The sequence below is a fragment of the Centrocercus urophasianus genome, unplaced genomic scaffold, assembly GCF_019232065.1.
Source record: "Centrocercus urophasianus isolate 14NV4802_14NV808 unplaced genomic scaffold, USGS_Curo_1.0 seq_21, whole genome shotgun sequence".
Classification (NCBI taxonomy): Eukaryota; Metazoa; Chordata; class Aves; order Galliformes; family Phasianidae; genus Centrocercus; species Centrocercus urophasianus.
This window is the reverse complement of record NW_024884767.1, coordinates 10,636,741-10,657,982: the sequence shown is the minus strand read 5'-3', so window position 1 is coordinate 10,657,982 and position 21,242 is coordinate 10,636,741.

Here is a 21,242-nt window from a genome sequence, read left to right as displayed (position 1 = left end):
TCTCATTTTTTTTTATATTATTTTTTTTAAATTTACCCACTAATTTCTATAAACTCTTGTTTTTTTTTTAAATGATTTTTTTTTTTTTTTTTTTTTTTTTTTTTTTTTTAATTGCTGTTTATACTTCTTTATCTTCGAAAAATTATTTTGAGCATATGTTTTGACTAAGTATATGTTTCATGTAGTGACTGAAATACACCTCCAAATTAACTAGTAATGCAGATTTTTGGTTATAGAAATGGGCACAATTCATGATTCTAGAATGAGTTACAACAGTGCAGAAAATATAAATAAGTAGATGTTGGGTATTGAAAGTGCTTGTCTGCAGATGTTAAAAAAAAATCTTGATTTTTGTTTACATGTAAAATTTTTCCTAGCCTTTTATATTATGTAATTTCATTCTCCTAAATTTATCAGTTCTAGCAATTTTGCCCTAAAAATCTGAACCCAGTTTTCCATTGGGGGGGAAAAAAAAAGTTGTCCAAGAGAAAAGGTAAGGATATGAAACTCTCTAAAAGAAAATGCCTGTAGAGAAAAAACACTGAAATTCTCGTTTTTCATAAATGGGGATAAAGAGCAAACCTTTTTTTCCTTCCATATCTGTTGCTTCATATGGAACGTGCACATTAGAAGTTTTTTGGAAATTTTAACTAGTTGCATTACTAGTGACTAAATAGGTGTGGTTCAGAATAAAGTGAAACACAGTTGCTGTCCTCAGCAAGCAGCCATTTTCTGTTAACAATGACAAGATAAGCAGCAAGAAAATCAGAGGTGGAGCATTTTGAAAGCTTGTCAGATTTTATACATATATTATATATATATATATATATATATTCATGTAAGCAAAGAAATCTATGGGGGTAAAAAACCAAAACACTGTTATAGGCTAATTTGAGAACTTAGAAATTATTTTATTTATGTGTTTATTTATTTATTTTGTCATGGCTTTATTATTGTGATTGACTAGACAAGAACTTAAGGCATTTGTGGATAAAGAATCTACTAATGTGTTTAATCAACACTGAGGGAATCACAAGATCTTACAAACAGATTATGGAGACTGCCTAAAAGTTCATCTGTTTCTCTGCAACCGAACTCCCCTGGTTTTGTCTCAGATTTGGAAGGTCATGAGATCATGTGTGTTTGTATTCTTGCTTATTTAAGCAGAAGAAATACTACCATTGGGTTTATTTTAATTACCTGTTGCAATACTCAAAGAGAGTGCAAGAGGTTTGTAGCGATGTTACATTCCCTCAACATACATATTGATGGTCTTCTAATTGTTTCCCAACCTGCAATTATATACCAACCCATGGTATTGACGTAACTGATCACAAGCGTGCCAGAGACTGATGTTCTACTTGAAACTGGAAATAAGAAACTCTGGTGATTTTTATTTATTCTGAAATTAATGATCCAACTTTAGCTCACTTCTGTGAAGTCCTTGTTCTATTCCTTTACAGCTTTGGTAGAAATTTTTGAAGAATTGAGCTCTCATATCTTTAGCCATAATTGCTGCCAACTCCTCTGAGCATTCTCAATTTCATACACTTCAGTAATTCCCTGGAAGTCAACTGCAATGTTAGCATGTCTAAATCCTGTCAAGTTTCATTCCTGAGACACCTTAACAAGCCAAATGATTTTCTAAAGAGCCAAGCAATTGGTGGTTACAACATTATTCAGCAACACAGCATTAAAAGGACAGACATTGTTCCTAAAATCCCTTACTCAGTACCAAACAAGAATGAATACTCCCAAGGCAAAGTGACTGCAGCATGACAATTGCTCCAGCCAGAACTGGGACGTGGGACTTCATCTCTGTCTTCACTCTCTACGCAGCACCTAAACAGTTAGTTGAACAGGTCTGTGTGTGCATAATAGAGAAGAGAAACCTAAGGGTGCAACTGTACAACAAGCTATGCCAATCTAGCAGCTAGCTACCTCCAAAACAGCCAAGCTTCCTTGCATATGTGTACTTCTCCCATTGGGAAGATGTGGCCATGTAATCTGACCCAACTGTGAACACAAACTTAGCAGAAAACATGAATCCTATGGAAATAGTGGGATTGCTTGCTGCCAGTAGCCCTCCTGCATCTGTTTAGTGCCAGGACAGTGGTAGCCCATAGAACAGGAACACACAGCCAAAGGAAGACAGGGCAGAAAAATGCTCCTTAGGGCACTCTCAGACGTTCAGGTAGTCTTTGCTCTATTGTTAAACCACACAAATATCCACAGGCATACTTTTAATTCATCCAGTCAAGAAGTGCAAAACAAAATGCATGCATTGTTTGCTAAGAGACAGTTGGAAAACAACTTTTACTTTCCCTCTTTCTTGGGTATCTGTCTTTCTATCTGGCATCCCTGCATGCAGCACATGTACCAGGAATAATTACATTCATGTGGGTCCAGTTCTAAGGGAGCAGAGCCAGCTTCTTTAAATCAAAGGAGTAGTAATGCCCATTCACAGCCCTGAGTACAACAGACCTGAATTATCTTACACACTACATTTCCACATAGGATTTATCCAGGCTGTTCCATTTTCAATACAGCAAAATGCTAATCAACACATGCAATTAATCAGCGTCTATACAAAAGGCCTGAAGCCTTAATTAACATTCCTCTCTGATTAAACTATCACTGATGATTCCAAGTCTCAGGTGAAACTGAGTGTTGGAGGTTTTTAATGCTTGATCTTCCACCCCCCTATCTCCCAGGACTTCAAAGCAAGCATAACGTCCATTTCCCAAACAAAATGGAGCTTTGCCATTCTCCTTAATTTCCCTGGCCTTACTTCCTGCAGGAGAAATCCTGAACTTAGCAGTTTTGCCTATTTCATTGTCCCTTGATGTCACCAGGTCCTGCAATTTAGATCTATAAAAGGATTAAGAAGCTTGTTTATGGTTTTTCAGTGTTAGAAAGTCACTGGTTTTATATTTGAGGTGTTTCACAAAGATGAAGAAAGACAACCTCTGTAGCAATATACAATTACGTTGTAAATCCAGTTGCACTACTGAACAGCCTTCCTTGTAAATTTTTTGCTGCACTGTCACTCATAGTCTCTTCTTTAAAAAGATCTTTCTGCTGTGTTATTGACCTCATTTGTATCTCCTGTTGTGTTTTTATCGCATATCCCCCAAGAGTTTCAACCTCTGAAAAGGAAACTAAGTGTAAACCTATCAAAATATTTATTTGTAAATAAAAAGCTGTTTCCTCAAAACCAGCAAGATTTTACACAGCCAGAAATTGAAAAGCGTTCTAAGTTGTTGCAGGAACTCACATGTTAGTATATTGTATTTTGATAAAATCTGAATATTTCTTGTCAAAATTTAGAGTAGACAGAAGCCTGCCCAGCCACCTCATGTGATGAACAAATGTGTCCAGATACTAGATAAAATGCTAGGAATAACGTGTTATGACCTCCATCAAAGGGTCTACCATAGGGTCAAACTGATAATAGTAGGTATCTAAAATTAAATTTTCCAAAAAATCTGGAGGCTCCTGACTTTTATAGGGTTGTATATGATGAAGAGTACCTAACTTCAGCTACGCAATCTGAAAAAGTTTCCCATACTCAAGTTTTTTCTCTCTAAAATGAAGACAATAGCATATCTTTATCTCTTAGATGAAATGCATGTTGAGAAATATGCTTGGGAATTTGTTACAGATATGCAAAAATCTTCATATAAGAATGTATGCTGGTTTAGATCATTATTTTAGTAAACTGTGTGTCATAAAAAGAAAACTGATTTGGTCCAGATAACAACTTCCGCTGATTTGTAACTTGCTAACATTTCTGAGATTTTGATTGTCTTTGGAACAGTGAAAAATAAATATTTCAAAATCCTGTAGATTTGCATAAGGTGGGGAGATGAATTTCCTTCTCATCTCCTCTGCTTATCTCTATCTCCATGTGAATTGTCATTCACCTTTTAGCTCATCTTTATTTCATAGGTATCTCACCTTTTGATAGTTCTCTACACTATCCAGACTTAATAGGTTTCATCATAGCTTGCTACTACAGTGCTGCATCAAAAGGGAAACAAATGTTTAGGTATAATAATTAGCATATTGCATCAGAATGAGGGAAAGTAACAACTTATTACAAAATTTGACTGGCATACAAGACTATGCATCCAATTTGATACAGTATCATTGTAACTTACAATTGGTAAACAACTTTGAGAAGAATTGAGAAGGAAATAAATTAACAGCTACTAATGTTTGCTAATCTTGAATGGATGAGAGTTAATAGAAAAGGCTGAAGACTAAATATATTTTATCCACTAGTTCAAATTTTACTGAAACGTAAAAACAGCCTTCAAGCGACCATTCCTCTAGGCTTTTGGGGGAGCCATTTGGGGCACTTTTCATTATTTTCCTCCTTAATTGGCCCTAGGACAACACACATTGTCTGACATGCAGATGAGGCAGAGGAGGGGCTACAAAGTAGACTTTCAAGGTAGGAGGGAAAAGGAGATGAGCTGCTACCATGGTTAGGAAATGTTTATGCTGTTTCATGATCCAGACATTGCAAAATATTTAGATGCAAGGGACCACAGGACAAAAAGCTACTTCTATGTGAGTAGACAAAGACAGGTTTAGGCCATGATGTCCCCTTACTGCAGACTGTTTCTGTGTGACACCCAATATGCAAAAAGTGCTGGGCTGAAGGCAGTCAATTGGACTTTTCTCATTTGGCTGGGGCTTGTTTCTGCTGTTAACCTATTGTTTGCATGGGCTTTGTATTTTTGTCTATTTTGGGTAGTAGTCATCTTTCAAGCGCTTATGCTTGATTTTCAGCAGTGCTGTTAGCAATATTTGTGATGATAACTCAGCATATTCTAGGGCAGGATGCAGTGAATCACCTTTAGCAGTAAATATTTCTTTAAGAGGCTTGGGCTGTAAAACAATACCCGCTTGGAGTGTTCTGGTTAAGCCTCCCTGTTGCTGAAGTTGATTGATGGAGTCATCAAAGGACCTGGATACCTGCCCTTCTTTTATAAGCATTTCCTATGCGATTTTTTAGAGACTTAATTGTTGAGTCAGTGTTATATTCTATTAAACAGTCTCCATAGCTGCAGGCCTTAGCTCAGAATGCTTATCAGTCACTGACCAAGAGCAATTTGCTATCTATCTCTGTCTATAAGAATGTGAAATACTCTTGCTTCATACCCCACGCAAAATCTCCAGTCAATTCTGACTGCACCAACTCTTCTAGTCCAAAACTGACTTATGTTTGCTTAACAGAAATGCATAGTTAGGTTGTGAAAGTATTGGACAAGTTCCTAATGAGAAAGCACCTCAGAAGCACTATGACAAAGAGTCATACATGATCAGTGGTTAAGGAGGGTGACTGAAGGAACCAGCAGCCTTCTCCAGTGACAGGTGGCTGAGGTATTAAAACTGGAAAGAAAGAAAGAAAAAAAAAGAGAGATTGTAAGGTTTAATTCCACATGTTCTTCACCCTTCTGTCTTCACTGGGGGGATGGTCCCTCAAGAATAAGGAAAGGCAAAAAAGTCAAATTCTGCTATTCCGTTCCACATGTGCTGTGATGAGGGAACAAAAGTCAATGAACTGATGGCTAAGATACAAGCTTTTTACAGGATAGGCAAGTAGCCATCAGTTTGAATCTCTTTGACATCCTGCTGCTGCTCAGTGTCAAACATACTGGTTTGCCAGCAACAAACCCTGATAAAAAGTCTAAAGATAAATGCCTCCTTTTCTTTCTAAATATTTTTGTTGGTGATGGTGATGCAGAGATATGACAGGTCCCATCCGTGATAGAAATTTGTCTGTGCGTGGGTAAGTATGAGCCTAATCCAAGTAACCCCAAACTTTGACACTGGCTCAATCATTTTAAATTCACACAGTGTGTGAAAACAAGAAAAACGACATGTTGGACCAACCTAATTAGAGCTTTCTGGAACTCCCCAGGTTCCAGTCCTGAAAATTAATTTCCTTTTGCCTCTTAAAACTTTCTCCCATGTTGGAACATGATCTGCGTGCATATTCCTTCCATTTTACCCCTTTTTTCCTCTGTTCCTTTGCCATGCATCTCAGATATTCCCCAATTTATTACCAGGAAGCCAACAGGTGCTTGACAGATGGCAATCTGCCAGGTATTAATTGCTGAGAAACTGCTCACTCAGAGATCTTATCTGTTCATTTTCTACTCTTTATACTAATTGGCATTCTTGATTGGTGATAAGGAAGAAGAATAATTAGATATAGATGGAGCATTTTGACTGATGCAATCTACACAGTAAATACCTGTACAGCAACAATCACAACTGAGTAGGAGCTGGCAGGAAGATTTGCATAGAGGTTGTCTGTGGTTTTCAGAGGCAGAGAGTTGGTGAGTTATCATACGCGTTTCAAGAGCTAGCTAGGATATCAATGAAAGCCAGAAGGTATCACTTTAGATGGTGTTAATTAGCACTGCTGAGGTCCATTCTCCAATGACTTCAGGAACAGAAAGCCTCCAAAACCCTGTATGGGAAGTTATCAAGGCCCATTTTTGGAAGCAAATGAAGTGATTATAGTGGCAGCCAATCACTCCACAGCTGAGCAGCACCTGCGTACACTTCCCACCACCTTCCTCTCAGAGGGGCAACCCCGGACACCCTTGCAGATGCCATTTTTGCACCAGCCCCTGTAGACTCTTCAGGTGGCAGTCTCTAAGACGTGCAGGAATGAGGGTGTGCTGGCACCCTGCCTGCCAAGCCCAGGCTCTGCAGGGTTGTGACGTTTCAACTCAATTTCACAAACTCTGGTGCTCATCTGCTGGGCTTACACAGGTCAGGGGAGATCCCTATCAGGCAAGAAGCAGAAATTGAACAAAAGATGGGGATGTTTAGGAAAAGAAATGTACCTTAATGAGCCTTCAGAAATATTTATTTTATGAGCAAACATTAAAGTCCCTTAATTTGTTGTCAGGAAAAAAAAGAAAAAAAGAAATAGTATTGTATTGGGTAACTGTTTTAGGCTTGTCTGCTATGATAGATCAATAATGGATAAAAATTTGGAATGAGTCTAGTCCAGGCAAACGGCTAGAGTGTCCTGATGCTAACTATTGGGATTTTAATGAAAATGGAAGTAATGTTTTGATGGTGTTTGTGTGTTTGCAAGGGAAATGCAACACACTGTCAAGGTTAACGGTAAGAAAGCAGAAGCAGGAGGATCCTGGTCTGCAGGCTTGGAGATTTGTGTAAATGGTGTCTCATTGCTAATACTCATTCACACTTTCAAACAAATGTCTTGTTTGTGTGTTCACACAATTTCTGTTCTGCTTTTCTGTGACTCTTTCACTGGGCAGCGTTGCTGACTAATGGCAAATTCAAAGCCAGTTGTTAGGAGTTTCAGTACAACATCAGATTCCAGCCCATATCCTGAATATTCTCCTGAGAAGGGCAATTCTGAGTATCTATTTCAGCTCATCTTGAAGTAGAAATATATCATGTATATATATCCCCATAATAGCAGCTTATATTGTACTTGCTAGATATTAAACATCAGGACATGTTCAAAAATAAATTCCAAACCCTACATATATGTTTGAATGAAATATGTGGCCATTTTAGAGCAAATGAAAGGATAGGATTCTTTTAGCTGCCAGTCACCAGGAAAAAAAAAAAAAAAAGTCATCAGAGAAGTCAAGAACCTATCACCTTCTTTCTTTACCTCTTTTCCTTTTTCCCTACTTTACAGCCTTGTATCTTACATCAGGAACCTGTCCTACTGCAGATTGTACACAGACAAGAAAATAGCTGCACTTTGGAGTCTTGTTGTTTGCCAAAACAAGCAGGCAGTATATCTACAAGCTGTTATAATCAGCTACTGCTAGTAACTAAGTTTTCCTGCAGTAAACAGACCTAACAGAAGTGAGTATTTGGCTTCTTCGATTACTCCTTCATTACTACTTTTTTTGTATTTTTTCTTTCCTTCCTATTACTTTTAAAATTAAATTATATTATTCAGGATTAAAAAATCAATCAAATCCCTCTTTCCGCATAATTGATGTACTATATATATATATATATATATATTTTTTTTTTTAATTAAAAAAAACCTCTACTTTTTGAGAGTTTATGTTACAGAAATCTGTGGTCCTTGGCCTGTGCAAGAATCCTCAAGGGACAAGATCTTTTCTACTTGATAAATTCTAGCTATGGGTGGTATTTCACAAATAGTGCTGGATCACTCATTCACTCTTAAGGTAATGACAGAGGCCATGTAACTACTATACCACAAAACAAAACAAAACCTTTTAAAAAAGATAAAGAAGCTCACATGATAATGAGTGGCTACAGATGTGTGTGGTCTTGTGTTAAGGAATAATTGAAAGCCTAAGCACCAGGCATTACTTCTTTACTCTGCAGGTGACAAAGCACTGCCACAGGTTACCCAAAGGCTGTGGGGTCTCCTCCTTCGAGATCTCCAAAGCCACCTGGACATGACTGGGCATCCTGTTGTGGGCATCCCTGCTGGAGCTGGATTTGGGCCTGGCAGTTCCAGAGGTTCTGCCAACCTCAGCCAGACTGTGGTTTTGTGATTCTGTTTGGCCCTTAGTACCCTTATGGATTTAGCACTGAAAACAAGTTGAAAATAAACTGACTGTGAAGCAGGAAGATGCAGGTGAAATAAGGGCATTTACTTAACTTCTTGGAACATCTCAGTTTTGTCCTGAAATTTTCTGTCCCCCCTTCATGTATATATATCACTCATCCTTACTTTCTTAGAGAGGCATTTACACTGGAGAGAAGCTCTTACTGGTGATCCTGAGAGACTAATTCCCCTGATGATGGAGTCCAGCTGCACTTGTAGCTTCTCACCTAAGTGCTTTACTACTCTTTCTCTTGAATCCCGATCTTTCTAACTTTTTTCATCTGTGCTTCCTCCATAGCTAAATGCAGTACAAGGGAATCCTTCAGCTTGGCCTTTCTGAATTTCTTCTTGACTGCATGAGAGAGGAGAACAGAGAAAAGAAACAATTTCCAGGCTGCCGTCCTTAACATTTCTGCCACGCTATCACAGGACCTGCTCTCTGTGCATGCTGTGTGGTTTGCTCTCTTGACAACAGCAGGTCCTCAGGACAAGTCAGTTTGTCCCTCCTGCTCATCCTTTATTGACCTCACCTATTCTTCAGAAAAGAGACTGTTATCAATCTCTTCATGCTCTATAAGCAATAATCTGGGGATTTTATTTTATTCCAGACCTCAAGATACATGAGACATTAACAGTGCCCAAGATTATATGGAGTAAAAACCAGTACGTACCCCCTATTTGTTGCTTCAGACAGGCAGTGTTTTGGGATTTTTCTCCAACCACATTCAGTCTTTAAGTAAACCAGAGTTTTCCATGTGTCTGGCTCCTGGCCTAATGTTAGTGCAGGGGAAATTAAATGATCACAGCGGTAATAATATGTATGTTGGATTCTTAGTCAGATATGGTTGTTTTGTTCTTAGTTTATCTGTCCATATGGGCTTTCAGAAGAGAGGAAGGCAGTGTGTTAGCAATTTTCTTGCAAAGGTCACAAGTTTCTTAGTCAAAAGGACTAAGAGTAAGAGTATGTTCAACTTTCATCCAAGTGTTAAATAAATAAATGCTTGCCAGCCAGTGTAAAATTAATCAGCTCTGAATGAATGTTCCATTGCTGGAGTAGCTGGGCATAGGCTGGAAGTTGTCAAGTTTAGTTTTCCTTCAGTTTCCTTTGATTGTATCAGTCACGACTGGTTTACATTACAGCTGTGCTGTCAGGGCAGGCTTACCAGGGAAGTTCTCCTTCCTGACTGATTGAAGGCTAAGGGGGAGTAATTCTAACCTTCCTCATGCAGCCCTTGCCATTTGGTGAGGAGGACTGCTCTGGGACAATGCACACCAGCAAAAAAATGAGATACAGAGCTACTCTCCTTCACAGTTTCCTCTTAGGGAAGATCAGCTGCATTTAAAAGAAAAGAAGAAATTGATCCTTCTGTGATCATGATACTTCAGATTCGATTCTGTTATTGATGGTGCAATTAAAACACAAAATATCTTATCTTTGTAAACCTAATATCAATCTATCAACCTTCAGAAATTACTGAAACTTCTCTTAATTTCCCTGATCAAGAAATTTAGTAATTCACAGAATCAAAGAATGCCTGGATTGGAAGGGACCCCAAGGATCATGAATCTCCAACCCCTTTGCCACATGCAGGGCCACCAACCTCCCCATTTAATACTAGACCAGGCTGCCCAGGGCCCCATCCAACCTGGCCTTGAACACCTCTAGGGACGGGGCATCCACAACCTCTCTGGGCAGCTGTTCCAGCATCTCACCACTCTCTCTGTAAAGAACTCTTATCTGTTTTCACCCCAATCAACTTAGTCTGACATTGTTCATTCAAAGCCTTGAATGGTGGCTTTCTGTACAGCTAAGTGTTACAGTTGCATGCATGGAAGCTTTCATAAGATCACACCTAAGCCTGAGTGAAGTTAATAATACTAAAAAAATCCCTTTTGACACACAGGTTTTCACCTTAAGTAATCTCTTTTTCATGAATAACATTGGTTTCTAGAAACACTTAATATTAGAAAATGTAAGTTTTTCATATTCAGAAACTATTTCAATATTTTGTAATAAAATTTCAGAAGGAACTATCGTTGTCAACATTCAATCCTTATTTATTTATTTATTTATTTATTTATTTAATGAAGCAGGGATCTTCCTAAGCTAGAACTTAGGAAGACTGTTTTTGAGTATGTTTGATATCTTCTGTCTTTTTGTTTTGTTTTGTTTTGTTTTGTTTTTAGAGCAGCAGGTCTTTATTGGAATGTAAGTTGTCATTTTGCAAATATCTCTGCTAACTGCTATCATTACTTGCTAAAATATTGCTGACATGGAAATTCAAGCATATTCATGCTGGGTGAAAACAACACTGAAAAGGATTAGTCATGGTTTCATTCTATATTGCTTTTTCATGGATACCTGCACAAAATACTAGACACTGGAAAAAATCTGATCTTCACAATTTGACACGTGCTTTCCTCAATTAGGTTTATATATCTTTATGGAGAGAGACAATGTCGCCAGCCACAACTGGCTGATCACAGTGGAGAGAAAATCTTGTATTTTGTATTATAAATCAATCTTACCATAAGAAAGAAAAGTATTGGAAATGTTTTTCACTCATTACAATAAACAAGTCGTAAGTATACAACAGGTTTGAGAAAACGATGTTTTCCTCTCGGATTTTGTACAGACAAAATACAAGGTCAAATCTCACTGCTGCTCACTTCTGTGGATGGTGTGGACAGTGGCAAGCCTTGAGCATCTGGAACTGTGGCAGGAGCAGGGGTCTTTCCAGGTTGGATGTTGGCACAGCTGCTGCGTGCGAATCTTCCTGGGAACTATTTCCTCTCCTCTTCTTGGAGAGGCCTCAGGCTCAAGCCCAGTTTTCAGCCTTGCAAAGGAAGACACTATGTGGCTCTGGGAACCTCTCTTTCAACCGTAACATGTCCTAACACAGGCTAAGAGCCATGAAAGCTCATTTGGACAAGCAACAGACACAAAAGCCTTTTTTGCTTTTATGCATACATCCATGGTTTGAAGCACTGAAAACAGTACTATCATTTTTACCTTTTAGTAGATAGGTCTGCATTCTGACTCACTTGGTGAAAAATGTATGAAGAATATAATATGGTGGGCCAAAAGCAATGTATGAAATTTATTATGTTTATATATACATGCAAATATATATGTTTCATATACATATTTTACAACTATGTCCTTTCTCTTCAGCCCTGGCAAAGCTTTAAAAATCTTTGTCTCACATTCTGTCAAATTTTGCACATACAAAAGCAAGTGTGAGGTTAAACAGACAAAGAGCCTTGGAGCTAAACTAGGTAGGATAATTCCTGACAGGAAAAAAAAAAAAGTTTAACCTTTGTTCTAATCATTGATTTGAGCTCATAGATAAACTCATTTTAGCTAATCCAGCTGTTCTCTATTCTTTGCTGTCTATTTATCACTGAAGTGAAAAATACTTGGAAGAACATATTCTCTTCTATCTAGCAATTAAGAAAGAGCATGTTAGCACCTTTTTATAAGCTCCCTGGATATTTCATTTTTCAAGCTGAATTTTATAATTTAAAGTAGTTAAGTACTAGTCCCTTGAGTAGTATGAGCGTCTCCTGAAACTTTCTTCTCCTCCACTTGTTGCAAAACTGTCACAACGTTTTTACATTTAAGCAGATGGGGTATTGATAATTACATACAGTAAAAACACTGAATTGATACCCGACTTTTTTTTAAAAGGCCTTTTTTTTCTTCTACACTCACTGCCAGAGTCCCGTTTATACTACAGCAGATTCACTTTAGTGTTTGGATAAATACTTCTTGACCTAGGACCAGATTTTGGACTTCACACCTCTGTTATTAATATTTGTCACGACATGCTACTGGACGTGTGGGGATGACTCAAATGCTGTTTCCTCAATGGAGTGGACATTTAGCCATTTTCTTTTCCTTTAAAGATGTAAGCAGAAATTATGAAAGCTACCAACATGTGAGAAAGTTTAGGAATTCTCTTAGGGTCATGAAGACCATCCACTCATTTGCTCTAACAGCAGGAAATAGAGGATAGGATAAGGCTGCATGTCACAACAAAACAAAACAAGGATTTCTATGAAAAATGTGGAAGTGCCTTAAGGCTTTTCCCATTTCGTCATTACCAAGTGCTGCCTCAGTCATCAAGATCCCAGTTCACCTTGGAGCTAAGGAGTTGAAACATACGGTAAACCATGTGGGCATTCAGCTAGGAAGTAGACATAAGTTCTCTTCTCTAAGCAGTGTAGACCAAGAACCTTCCTCATAAAGGAGACGCCCATGTTTCTGAGCTTTACTTTGATTCCAAAGCACAGGAAACTAAGTCAGGAGGAAGCGTTTTGACCTTCTGCCTCTCATTTCCTAACCTGGCCAGAACCAGGAAGAGCAGCGATAGGCTGAGTGACAAAGGCTGTGTTAGTAAGCTTGCAAACACCGCTCCTCTCCTTTTAGGAGCTTTTCTCCCTCTCTGTCTTTTTGATTGTCTGTGCCACCTGGCAAGCTTCGCTGTCTCCCCAAAGGCCTGTTAGGCTTTGCAATACCTGAAATGCATCAAACTTGGCCAACTCATGGAATTATCTGATGGTATAAATTCTATGTGCTGAAATACATGGAGAAGAAATTTCCAATTTGAGGCTAAGCAATATAAGATTATGAAAAAGGAAAACATATTCATTGGCAAGGATGAAGTGACTGTAACATAGGAAAGGAATGAAGCATTCTAGCTGTCCAGTTTTGTACTGTTTACAATAATGACAATCTCTGGACAGACACTTACAGTTACTGAAAGCTTTGGCATGATTTATCAAGTGACCGCAATCTGAACAATGTCTTCCCTTATTGCTGTAATGACATTGAAGATTCATAGCTAATGTCTGTGATTTGTTATCAGATGGGTGGATCTGGAAGTTTCGAAGGCTTCTGCTATCTACAATTAATTTTTCCCATTGCAACAATCTAAATCCTCCCAAACACAAACAGTTTTGCACGTAATCAATTTCAAGCCCTTAAGTTTGCAGACACACTGTTCTACATAAAGCTAAGCCCAAATGTAACTGCAGGGCTGGATCCAAGCCACAGTGCTTCACCTAGAGAAACTTCGGCTTGCTGCAAAGGAGCCTGCAGCATGACCATTCCAACCAGTGCGCAGCGATATCCATCTGCCACCTTGCTGCTGTGCCTCCCAAGAGCTGTCCCCAGCTCTCTCCTGCTTCTCCATCCCCAGAGTGTGCTCAGTCTGAAAAATAAAATGAAACCGTATCTCAGGAGACATCTTTGGCAGGATTTTTTTTCTAGTCCTGTTAGTTGCTCCTCTTTGCACTCGTTATTTACCTGGTGTCACAAATCAGATAATCACAATATTTCCTAATAGAAAGAAATGAAGTCTATGGCCCCACCTAATCCAGACAGGTGATGTCACTAGGTTTGTTAATCTCAGGCTGTCATCTACCATCCATCTCATAATTCAATTACCATGCCTATTACTTTGTCAACTACACTTACGCAATGTGTATCAAAACCTATTTGGAAAATGAACCTATATGTGATTCATGGCTAGAATATAGAAAATCGTGTGTTTCTGCAGGGGAGTTGAAGGAGGGGTGAAGGGGGGGAGGGGAGAAGAGGAGGCAGAGTGTAAATGTGGGAGAGGAAAGCAAGATAGGGCTGAGGACTTGGGTTCCAGGGATGATCTAAAAGTTCTCTGCAGGCTAATGGTCACAGTACTTGTGAGTGGCTGCTCTAATGTCACAAATTTAACAAGACAAATTTCATTAAAAGAAATTGAAATGAATCTGTTCTCCTCCCTGATTTTTCCTTTTGATTTTTTTTACATCCATATTGCATCTGTTTAGATTTAGTTCATCCCCTCTGCATTTACACATGCAAATATTCTTTTTCTTTTGAATCCAAGGAGTGGAAGAGTACATACTAACTTCTGTTTTAAGAAAGCCCACATGCTGGAATTCATCTTTGTGCTTGATATCAAACCTTTCAGTTGTGCAGTTGTAGGACTCAAGAGGTACCAGCCAAAGAAACTGTGAGAGTGATACAAAATTTTCAGCTGAGATTTATGATTAAAGTATAGCCAGAAATGTCACTTGGAACCAGATTGATGAACATAATACTGATTTCTTAAAAGAGCCAAATTATTAAATGGTAATAAATAATAATTATTAGCATCATTAGAGTGATTTATGTCATTATAACACTGGACAGAATGAATAGCACTAACAATGTATTTGGGAGTCTCAAGTATCTAATGGATTTGCTATCCAGTGCTAAAAAGGAGACTGGGAAAATGAGCTACAGTTTTGTGCAAGTTCTATTCCTAGTTGGTAAGTTGGTAAGTTGGTAGAAGCTGGGTATCAGGCAATTCTCCCATTCGCATTGACCTCTGGTCTTCCTGCACTACACACTTCTGAGAAATTTGCACAAAGTTACTAGGTGGCTGGCCAGAAAACAGAGAATTCCTACTATGTTCAGCATTACAGTCTGACAGTTGCATACTCCTGGTTCTGTGTCAAAACTTTAGCTCCATTGTTTCTTACAGTAATTCTCAAGTGAAGAAAGCATGAACCACTATATGGCAATAAATCAGGTTAGATTTATACCTTTGAGAACATTACTGTGTAAAAAACATTAACTCCAGCCAAAACTGTGATGATTCCTGTTTTATACTCAGCAATAAAGCTGACTTGAACTTTCTAGCAATGAAAGATTTCTTATCACTTTTCTTGGGATGTACTATATTGAAAATAACATTAGAAACCCAAAATAAGTTTAATTTCCAACTGATGTAGAAAAGTCGTCGGTTTTTTTTTTTTCATTTGAACAATGGAATAACCAGCAATGAGCAAGTGAGTGCTTCCACAGATGTCCATCATTGCCAAGGCAAGGATGGCATTTGTTGTATATTCTTCCAATGGTGTACCACCTCATGGGGAGACCTTCATCCAGCTCATACTGTTGCATGTGGAGGTGGGCTGTGCAATTCAGAGATCCCTGGCTGCCTCTGCAGCTCTGTGTCTCTGTGTGGGTCAGCTCATCCAGAAACACTTTTTACACTAGCACGTTTCTGTGTTCCCTGGAAAGCTTGACTCTGTGTGAAAGAGCTTGTGAGCACTAGTAGTATGAATATATAAGGACAGCTTGTGTCTGAGCACTTGAGAAATCTGGCACCAAGGAATCCTGCAAACAAAATCTATTGCTCCAAAATTAGAAAGATTTTCTTAGCATGTGAAATCTGGTAGATACCTGTATATGTTGAAATTATTTCATTGTGTCTGAAACAGGCTTTACTGCATGACAAAACACTTCCTTACAGTAGATAGGTGTTGCCTTAACCACAAAAATGTGTGCAGGTTCAGCTGAGATAAGAACCTACCATTTCAGATGCTTATTCATAGGTTTCAAACTGTTCAAAGCTGGATTTTCTGCAAGTACCTTTGGATCTGTACCTCTACAACATCATAAAGCTTGGTGGAAGTAGAAAGAGGAATAATATAGAAGGCCCACAATTCTGCAGAAGTGTGAAGAAGTGTGATAACAGAATCAGACTTTTGGAGATACGGACCTATCATCTTTCTGACTGAAATGATTCCTTCACATTTGGTAAAGGTTGTAAACAGAAGAAATCTAGGAGAAAAACAACAACAACAACAACAACAACAACAACAAAACACCAGAAAACTAGACCCTATTAATATGCATTTTAAACTTATATTTATTTCTTATACATGAAATGGAATACTGTCAAAAAAAAAAAAAAATGCACTAGTATATGGACATTTTGTTTTTATTGTAACTTAATAAATGTGTATTTTTGTTGTATCTGTTGTCATAGCACTGTATTTGATGGTATTTCTAAAGCTTCTTTTAGAAAGAATTAAACAAAAAAAAGTGGGGAAGAATACAGGATAATACTAGTGTTCAGAGGTATGCTGCTAAAATAATGATTGTAATGCATTCCACAGATTACTGTACATATGATATTAAATCTTGACATTTTCAGAAAAGAGAAGGAATGCAAACAAAACATTTTGCTGGGCTTTGTGCTACTTTGGCACTGAAAGCATCCAGAATAACCTGAGTTCTAAAGGTAAGTATTAAAAAAAGAGAAAAGAAGCTGAACATTACAGTTCAGCTGCAGAGATGCTGACTTTGCATGAACCACAGAACTAGATTTAAAAGGCAGTTGACAATAGAACAATTTCCGTTGTTTTCAGGGAGGAATGTAGGATATCCCCAACTTCTTAAAATGTGATCCTGCATATTTCTGAGGACCAATGCATGGAGGAGACTGGAAAGGTCTTCAAGAGGAAATCTAAACCAATCCTATCTTAAAGCAGCTGTCTCAGGGCTATGTCCGGTCACTTTGACTATCTGTGCAGGTGGGAATGCCATAGCCTTTTTGGGAAACCTGTCTTAGAGTCTGACTGGTTGTTTGTTATTTCTTATATTTAACTGGAATTTTCTCACTTTGGTTTGTGTTCATCGCCTCTTGTCCTGTCACCCTCTGATCATCTACTTTACCACACGTATCACTTTACGTATATTTCTCACTGAAATGCAAAATACCTCATTTCTTCTGTCTCAATAAACCTCCATCAAAGAAAAAATGTTTTAAGTTTTGGTAGAAACATTCAGTGAAGTAACACAAAACCAGATGTTTTTTATCATCCAAGTTCTGGCAAAGTCTTCTACACTGGGGATTTTATCTCAGGCACTACGAACAGTGTCATGCACATGTTAGAATACCCCTGTGGATTGGTTTATGTGGGTATAGACTGCTGCCAATTCAAACAGTATATGACAGAAATAGAGAGATGGTTTTTAAAGGTAAAGAACACCCTGTGGCTGTCCATCTGAATTCACTCCAACAAGACATTTTCACTCTCCAAGTTAAATGGAACTTAAAAAGTCATCTAGTTGTACTGGGGAAACAAGGATGGTCCAGGTCCTTTAAATCACAATTCTGACAGAGAGTTTGTCTTTTTGTGTGAGCCTTGTCACATCCTTTTCTTACTTTCCCTAAATTCACCTTGTTATTATTTCCTCTTTCAAAAAAAGAGAAAAAGATTGTTAGACAGTTTTTCCTTCCTTTCCCTATTTTGCTCTTTTTTTTTTTCCAGATTCAGACTTAGTCAAATTAAATACACAGAAAACAAAACAAACAGTCCAACTGTAACATGATAGGCCACTTCTTTACTTGTCCCGCCCAGAGGCAAGATCAACAACAGCTTGCCTTGATCTTTAGGATCTCCAATATCTGAGAAACCGTAGTTTATTCCTGCATTAAAATACAAAGTTTTTGGTAGCCGCCCAGTTAATTCCCTGCCCTGGTGCACATAATCACACAAAAGCTGCCTTTCCTTGGAAAGTGAGCCATCAAGATGACAGCTGATGCATTAGGTCTGTAGCTACTGATTTAAATGCTCAGTTTTATTAGCACCAGCTATCTCTGGAAAAGTTTGTACCTAAGTACCATGACATGCTCTGCTCCTTCTTTGCTCTACAACAATATGTAGACCTTGTGTTTTGACCCTAAAATATCTGAATTCATTTACCATGAATCTTGCAGTATGGATTTCTAAAATTAACGTGGTAAAATTTCTAGGCCAGGGCTGAGTTTTATGATTTGTATGAAGGAGCAAAACAGAATACCACCTATATTCAGTTTTCTCCTCTTCTCTAAATTGTACCACTGTGAACTGTGTTTGTACTTACCATCTGCTCCTCTTTATATTTCTTTTGCGTCTTGGAAGCCAAACTTAGCAATACTACTGACTGGTTTCCTCCCAGCCTGGATGCCAAAGCTGTGCTTTGTTGTCAGCATCACAAAGATGTGTTGATTCCAGTATGACTAAATAGCAAAAAGATGTGGGTTTAAAGCAGCAGTCCTCAAACTTTTGGCATTGCAAACCACTGTCAGCTGGTAGGACGCTCATTGACAACCACTCATATTTTCATTCCAATACTAATTGAAAGCACTAACAAGCCATTATGGTTCTGATGGCTATGGCTGTGGATACCAGTGGAACTCTGCTGACCACAAGTATATAAATTAAAAAGACTATCAAGACTAATTGCCACTGCTGTGTTTCATCTGACTTCATATCCATATTTTGCAACACATCTAGCACATGGCATTTGCAATTTCCAGTCAAACTGGGCTCAGTTTAAAACAAGCACATATTTGCTCAGAGGTGACCTGCTTTAAACATGCTTGCACAATAGGTTGATTTTTTGTTTGTTTGTTCTGTTTTAGTTGGTGGGTTTTATTGAGAAGATATTTTGATAGTTCAGAATGAAAAGTAAGCCCAAGAGACGATTTTCTTATGTCAGATTTTGTAGAAGATATCATGATGAAAATCATGCATTTCATAGAAACTGAAAAAAGCACTCACTGGATTTGTATTCTTTTCAGTTGAGGCATCTGCAGTTGTAAGAGCAAATCACCACTGTACTGAGGTATAACCATCAGTAAACAAGTAAGATCCTCTCTGTAAGAGAAGTCAACTAAGAAGCTCAATAAGCTTATTCTGTGTTGATGTTAAAAAAATAACAGAGGTTTTTATACTGTTGATAGTAGCGTATATTTTTTTCTGGTTCAGGTTTGAGGATGTGTATGTTCCAAGGAGAATGAACAGTTCTACCACTTTAACATCTCCTATTCTGTTTAATTCTCCAAGGAAGGAGAATTTACATCTTATTAGAGATAACAATATATTAGATTTTCGTAAGTATTCACTCTGACTGTGATCTAGTCCTAGAGTAATTAAGGTATTCTGGAAAAGTACAAGTTGAGGTAAAATTAATCAATTTCTGATTGCTTTTTAAAAGACCCTCCAGAAGGAAACGGTGTCTCTTCTGGCATTTAATAAAGCCATGCTTTCCTGTGTTTCCCATGTTCTAAGAATGGCACATTATTGATAATAATTGTATGTTCTCAGAGACTGAGTAGTCTGACTGTTTCAAAGCAATAAAATTCCACATCGCAATTTTCCCCTTTTGATGCTACTGCAGTCATCTGGTTCTGTGGAAGCTCTCTATGTATCTCTGAGACGTTTACCAAAGTAGTCTGTCATGAGTAAATGTGAAGGAGAAAATCTCAGTTCTGGATGTATAAAAGAAGAAGTATAAAGGGGTGTGTTTCAATAGTTCTGATGTCACCCAAGATGCTATTTCCAGCAGAGTGAAGCAATTCGTGAAAATGTCTGGACACTGTGTCTAAAATGATGCCTAAAAGAATCTAAAATTGAGCATTTGGCATTGTTTTGACTTTAAACTTGAAGAGTTTTATCCTCTGTGGTTGACACTTCAATGCATGCAGAATTAACAGTCAAAAAATTAAAAATTGCTTGGATTATATGTAAATGCAATGTGTGGGTCAAACAATTTTTTTCTTTTGAAAGAAATACAGACAGTCATCCTTCAGAACTGTGACAATAAGTTTAGAGGAATGTGAATCCAATTATTTGAAAAATTCAAAGTTCTTAAGAGTTTAGGAAAAAAAGATTCCTTAGTTAAAAATTAATTTTATTAATTTAAAAAAATAATTCCTCTTCTAAGAGTAAATATTTCACCCAGATGTAGTCAACCTTGTTACTGCTGATAAAATGTAGTTTCCCTTTCTCAATGCCTCTACAACGCAACATGATGACCCATGGAAGATTATCCAGTTCTGTACTCATGATTACCATCAAAATAATTGAATTTGGCATGGAAAGGAGAGCAAGAAGAAAGCAAGAAAAAATACAAATGAAGCACCTATAGCTTCCATCCAATGATACTGCCTTCAACAGCTCTTTCAAATTATTCTAAATGACTTTTGGGCCATCCATCCTCCCCTGCTGACTCTCACTCCATACTGCATCTCACACAAGCATACCTCTCCTTTACTTTGGCTAAGCAAACCACTTTGATACTGAAGAAATAAAACTATTTTATGCTTTTCATCTGGAAAACCTTAACACCATCAACAATACTGTGGACTGATTAGCTAACACATACTGCAACAATCATACACAAAGCAGCAAATCCCTGCTTTTTCTCCATAAAAAGTGTTTAATATATACATTACAGGATTTTTTTGCACCTATCAGATGAAAGAAAGAGAACGTGCTCCAGATCTATGGCTATGTCTTCGAAGAGGGTAAAAAAAAGTGGATATAAAGCTTGGTAGAGTACTTTGCTGTTGAAATCAAGCCGTGCCAGGCTTTCTTGTTAGATTGTTTTACAATTTTCATAGAAATTGGAGGGAGCAATAGAAGTAACTTCTCTGTAATGTTTCATATTTGTTATACTATTTCAAAATTCAGTTGACGAGGTGCTATTGAAATTTGCCAAGTCCTTTGGCCTGGACCTCAGATACATAAAATTTAGTTTTCAACTCTGGATCTACCGCTGAGTCTTTTTCAAAACCAGGCTTACTTTGGGTTTAGCATCTTTGTAAACAAGATGCATTTCTAATTTATCTTGTCATGTTTTACACTGCAGGAGAAAAGTAGGAGGAGGACTTCCATTTCAATTTGGTGTATTTTGAGTCAATACAAAACATTGATGTTGTTTTGCCAAAAAAAGGAAAAAAAGTTTATTCAGCTGTAAGTCAAGGCAAGCCAGAACTTCCCTACTATTACATTTTGACTGTGACATTGA